This window comes from Carassius carassius, chromosome 6 (assembly GCF_963082965.1).
Source record: "Carassius carassius chromosome 6, fCarCar2.1, whole genome shotgun sequence".
Taxonomy (NCBI): Eukaryota; Metazoa; Chordata; class Actinopteri; order Cypriniformes; family Cyprinidae; genus Carassius; species Carassius carassius.
In genome coordinates this window covers 22,716,190-22,722,189 of record NC_081760.1, presented here as the reverse complement: position 1 = coordinate 22,722,189, position 6,000 = coordinate 22,716,190, and the positions used below count along the sequence as shown (strand labels likewise).

Here is a 6,000-nt window from a genome sequence, read left to right as displayed (position 1 = left end):
AGTTTTTAGACTCTTCAAATTATTAAACTGTTTTAAAACATTTTTATTGACTTAAGAAAGCTTTGGGGATAATATGATTACAGTCAGTGTGTCTTTCATACATTCGAATCACATGATGTGGGAAATGTATTTCTGTCATTATTCAAATACGTAATGTCTGTAATAGGCTACATTAGACCCATAGCCATTCTCTGGATTTAGCTTTTACTTTACGGACTCGATTACTAACTTAACCACGGTTGTCCAATAATTGTTTTTTTCTCTCTCTCTGCTCCTCCGTGCGCGCTTGCCTACTTACGAGCACTGGAAAGAAGCAGCGGGTGTGACGCTGAAGGAGGGAGCGCGCATATGGTGTTGAGCTGGTTACATTCAAGGAGAAAGACATGTAGACTTCGGAGAAATGTATGAAGACGAATAGTGTAATAAGCTTGTGATTGTTTGGTCATGGTTTCTCAGATCTTCCGTAAATCGCAATGAATGAAGTTCAGGTAGGTTTAAACTCGTTTATGCGGTCATGTTGTTTTCGAAAATGGAAAGACTTCATTAGCATTTAAGTCGGTTACAGCAGTCAATGGGAAAAGATCAGGTGTCAAAAAGAGGGTTGTAAGAGCACCTGCTACCTTTAAAAAAAATTACATTTAAAAAGTAATTTTAGGACTGTAACGTTAGAGTTGCTACAATACAGATTTGTCAGTTGGTTAACGGTAAGGCAATTAATAATGCTTTTGTAATCTTAAGTTGAATTGGTAACCTTATGTTTAATTCATTATTTTATTTTACATTTTGTCAATTCATGGGTTATATATATATATATATATATATATATATATAAAGAAGAATAAGACATTTTGGTGAATTTGTTTAGTAAGATCTTCGTGTATTTTCATATGTCTTATGCAAAGTTTTATACATGTTTTGTTAGGAAGATATTTGGTGCGCCTGCCCCTTTAAGGCAGGGCGCGCTTGAAAGAAAAAAAAAAAAAAACCCAAGCGAGAGTGTTGTGTGTCCGGCTGTTCATGCTGTTATGCCGATGCTTCTGATTAAAAGAAGAAACGTGAATTATCACCATGGTAACCCGTGTTTTAATTATGGATCCATGTTGAAGAGACTGGAGTAGGTGCAGACAAAAATTAAGGGTTACAGACTGGTGGCAGCGGTGTTCAAGTTCAAGAGTTTCTGGAAGTTTCTTGGCTGAAGCATTCGATTACGAAGGCGCATTTTTTAATGCACCGTGAAGGGTACTGGTGAGTGCTCAGTAACCAGTCATTAGATTAATTAAAGTGGATGCCGTTACTACTCGCTTCATTACAAGTTCAACAGCAGCTGCACAGTGAAAATGTCTACAGATTCTCGCGTGCTCCCCGCATGTGCTCAGTCCTCTAATGAGACTGATAGTGATGAAAGTGCACCTACAGCGGAGGGCAGAGAGCACGCAACTTCTGCAAATCGCACTTCAAGATTGCTGCACTTTAAAGTCGATCTACCACCGTGTTTTCATGGAGACAGTAGAGATGAAGACAGTTTTTCTTTATGAAAAGCCCGTTTAGAGCTAGCAGTTAAGGCCTGTGCGGATGCACAAACGCAAGATTTGGCCGCCATTTTGCCTACAAGGTTGAGTGGAGATGCTTTAGCTTACTGGCTCTACCTGTCTCCTGACATACAACAGAACTATGAACTGTGTGTTGCTGCATTAAATTATGTTTTTGGGATGAACAATTTTTGCTGCATTTTCAAACTTTTGTGAACGCCAGACCACGTATGCCCAAAGAACCTTTGGAAGTATTTGCAGCTGAGATCATAAGACTAGTTTTGGAAGCATTTCCAAATTATGGTGAGTCCGCCATTGCCATGGAAAGATTTAGACGGTTCGTAGCTGGTCTTGATCCTGTCCTCCAAGCAAAATGTCATGAACATGGTGCTACTAGCCTAGAGGAAGCTTTAGCCATGGCTTGTAAGTGGGAACGGGCACAAGAAGTTCTAAGACTTGCACCTCTTCCCCCTTAGTCAAAAGACCAGCCTGTCACCAAACTCATCTACCACCTTACCCAGTGAATCGCTTTCAGCTATGGTGTCCACAAAGACCACAGCATCTGGGGACATTTCTTCTGAAATCATGACTGCGGTGAAGCAATTGACGGCTGATGTTAAGTCAAGTCAAGTCAAGTCACCTTTATTTATATAGCGCTTTAAACAAAATACATTGCATCAAAGCAACTGAACAACATTCATTAGGAAAACATTGTGTCAATAATGCAAAATGATAGTTAAAGGCATTTCATCATTGAATTCAGTGATGTCATCTCTGTTCAGTTAAATAGTGTCTGTGCATTTATTTGCAATCAAGTCAACGATATCGCAGTAGATGAAGTGACCCCAACTAAGCAAGCCAGAGGCGACAGCGGCAAGGAACCGAAACTCCATCGGTGACAGAATGGAGAAAAAAACCTTGGGAGAAACCAGGCTCAGTCGGGGGACCAGTTCTCCTCAGACCAGACGAAACCAGTAGTTCAATTCCAGGCTGCAGCAAAGTCAGATTGTGCAGAAGAACCATCTGTTTCCTGTGGTCTTGTCCTGGTGGTCCTCTGAGACAAGGTCTTTACAGGGGATCTGTATCTGGGGCTCTAGTTGTCCTGGTCTCCGCTGTCTTTCAGGGCAATAGAGGTCCTTTCTAGGTGCTGATCCACCATCTGGTCTGGATACGTACTGGATCCGGGTGACTGCAGTGACCCTCTGATCTGGATGGTTAAGGCTCTCAGGATGAAAGTGAGTCAAATGAAGAGGCAACACGCTTCCACCAGACAGAGAGACTACTCATCTGAATGTGGAATAGATAAGCAACGTTACTCTCCACTTTCATCTCCTAGGAGATATCCATTGTCACCGGCGTCTTCTCCACATCGTCAAGATAAGCCTTACTCATTCAGCCACCGAGACAGTGACAGACGTCGGGGCTATGGAGAGCATCACGTGAGTCCATCTTCACCTTACCAAGATCGTCATGTGAGCCCATCTCCACATCAGCAAGATCGTCACATCAGTGCTTCTCCACATTACAGAGATCGTCATGTGAGCCCATCTCTACATCATCAAGATCGTCACATCAGTTCTTCTCCACATTACAGAGATCGTCACGTGAGCCCATCTGCACATCATCAATATCGTCACATCAGTGCTTCTCCATATTACCGAGATCGTCACGCCAGCCCACCTCAACCTCATCGAGATTATCGCACCAGCCTGTCTCCATATTTTGCTGCTCAACATGCCAGCCTTACTTCTATTCATCGTATCCAACGCGTCAGCTCGCCCCCACCTCACTGTGATCGTTGTGGCAGTCCAACCTCTGATCATCGAGATCATCGCTTACAACACGCATCCCATCATCTCTGGCGAGAGATATGGCCTACGATCTTCTACTGACCATCTACCCTCATCTGGTGATCATCATGTCAGTTTTGTTGAAGAGGATGTTGATCTTCAGGGAAACGGCTGGTAGCAGGTACTATAGGCCGGGTATCTGCTGAGACTAAGGTTGGGCCCAAACAAACTGAACGGGTAAATCCTGTCATTCCAACACCTTATGTTTTTGCAATCATTGAGAACATTGCCATGCAAGCATTTGTAGACACAGGTTCAGAAATATATTTGATCATTGAAACACTGAGAATGTCAATTCCCTCTCTAACAAAAAAACCTATTCAGAAATCCTTTCTTTTAGCAAAATCAGTAACGGGTGACACTTTGGGTATGTTGCCCATTACTATTAGGCTGGGTGAGGAAGTGTTCTCACATGATGTTCAGGTGGTTAGGAATGCTACACAGCCAGTTATCCTTGGGTGGGATTTTCTTAGCAAACATCATGCTGCAATTGACCTCAGAGAAAATAATTTAAAATTGTGGAACTGGACTGTTCCTCTTTGTGTTCGCAGGAAATAGTCCCTCTAAGGAGTAGTGCCGTGACTTTAGAGCCCATTCTGATCCCTGCTAAGTCACAGATGTACGTTTTGGTAAAAATTCAGTCCAACATTGGGGAAAAAGAGTTCGCATGCAATTATGTTGGACTCTTAGATCCTGAAAATCAGTCATTACCAGGTCTTTTTGTGGCACGTACAGTAACCTCTGTGAAAGCAGGCGTGACGTGTGTGCAAGCTATGAATCCGACAAACGAGGATTGCCATGTTCCCTGTGGCATAAGGCTAGGTGAGTTTCATTCCTTAGTCATGCAACCAGGGGAAGAATACACAATGCTGGAACCCAAAGTAGCTCAGATACAGACTCAAATTGAGCCCTGTCCAAAACCTAATGTAGACTTCAGTCAGTCTGCATTGGACAGTGCAGGACGGACTCAGCTAGAGACTCTGATTTACAAATATTCAGATGTTTTCAGTGCACATGAGTATGACTATGGTCGTACTGATTTGGTCAAGCACACCATCCGTACTGTGGATGCACAGCCCATTAGGCAGAGGGCTTACAGAACATCGCCACATGTTCGAGCTGAGATAGACAGGCAAGTTCAGCAGCTCCTTTCCAATGATGTAATTGAGGAAAGTTGTAGTCCCTGGGCTTCTCCTGCTGTCTTAGTGAAGAAGAGAGATGGCAGTTATAGATTCTGCATTGATTTCAAAAAGCTTAATGCAGTCACTGTAAAAGACTCTTACCCCTTACCTCGTGCCTCAGATGCTTTAGACAGCTTGGCAGGTGCACGCTGGTTTAGCACAATGGATCTGTCCAGTTGTTACTGGCAAGTTGAGCTAGACCCCAAGGATAGGGAGAAAACCGCTTTCAATACAGGCAGTGCTTTATATCATTTCAAGGTAATGCCGATGGGTCTTACGAATGCCCCTCCAACTTTCCAATGATTGATGGAGCTGGTGCTTTGTGGACTTCATTGGAAGTTTTGTCTTGTTTACCTTGATGATGCACTGGTGTTCAGTCAGACTTTCAGCGAACATCTTAACAGTCTTGAGGAGGTTTTTAGTCGTTTCCTTTCAGCGGGTCTGAAATTGAAGGTTAACAAATGTAATTTTGCACGCAGTGAAGTTTCCTACTTAGGTCATGTTGTATCCAGCCAGGGTCTGCTGCCAGATGAAAAGAATCTGAACAAGGTCCGGTCATGGCCTACCCCCAGGACGGTCACAGAGGTGAGAGCGTTTGTTGGTCTATGCTCCTATTATAGGAGATTTGTCAGGAGTTTCGCTGTAGTGGCCGCACCCCTTCATGCTCTGACCCAGAAAGGTGCTGTCTTCAATTGGTCGAGTGATTGTGAGGAGGCTTTTAGGTCACTGAAGCAGGCCCTTACTAGTCCTCCCATTGTAGCTCACCCTATATTCACACAGCCTTTTCTACTATACACTGATGCTTCTCATGATTGTGTAGGTTCAGTGCTTGCTCAGATGCAGGATGGGAAGGAACGTGTAATTGCTTACACCAGTCATGCTCTCACTCCATCAGAAAAGAGATGGTCAACTTATGACCGTGAACTGTGGGCTGTGGTGTGGTCTGTTCGACATTTTCGACATTTCTTGTCTGGGGTGCCATTCAAGATTATTACAGATCACAAACCGTTGTTAAATCTAAAAAAGGCAGCAGTTGATAATGATCCGACTGGTAGAAGATCACGCTGGATTCTTGAAATGGATGTGTATGACTTTACCATTCAATACAGGGAAGGGAAGCATCATAGTAATGCTGATTCCTTGTCGTGGTGTCCTAGCTCGCCTGTGACTGAAACGAAATCAGTGCAGTGTGTAATTCCCAGCCATACCAATGCTGAAAAAGTCTCCTTTTCGTCTGAAGTGCCACTGGGTTGTGGAGTTCTTCCTGACGTGAGTCCAACACTGTCAGTTGATTTGACTGAATTACAAGCTCAGCAAAAGGCTGACTTTTGTCTTAGTACTGTCATGGACTGGAAAGAGAATGGTAATCAAAAGCCCCCACTAGGCAGACTGAAACATTCCCCTGCCACTCTGAGGAAACATTGGCATGAATTTTCCAAA

The 6,000-nt window shown here is 43.5% G+C and overlaps 1 protein-coding gene across 1 annotated transcript in view; it reads left to right on the top strand.

Annotated features, from left to right (window-relative positions):
• The first annotated feature begins 281 nt into the window (after positions 1–281).
• LOC132142506 (neurabin-1-like) overlaps positions 282–6,000 on the top strand; it is a 29,271-nt gene continuing 23,552 nt past the window's right edge. Inside the window, exon 1 of the mRNA XM_059552423.1 lies at positions 282–488. The gene's annotated coding sequence lies outside the window, so the exon portion shown is untranslated. The remainder of the gene's footprint in view (positions 489–6,000) is intronic.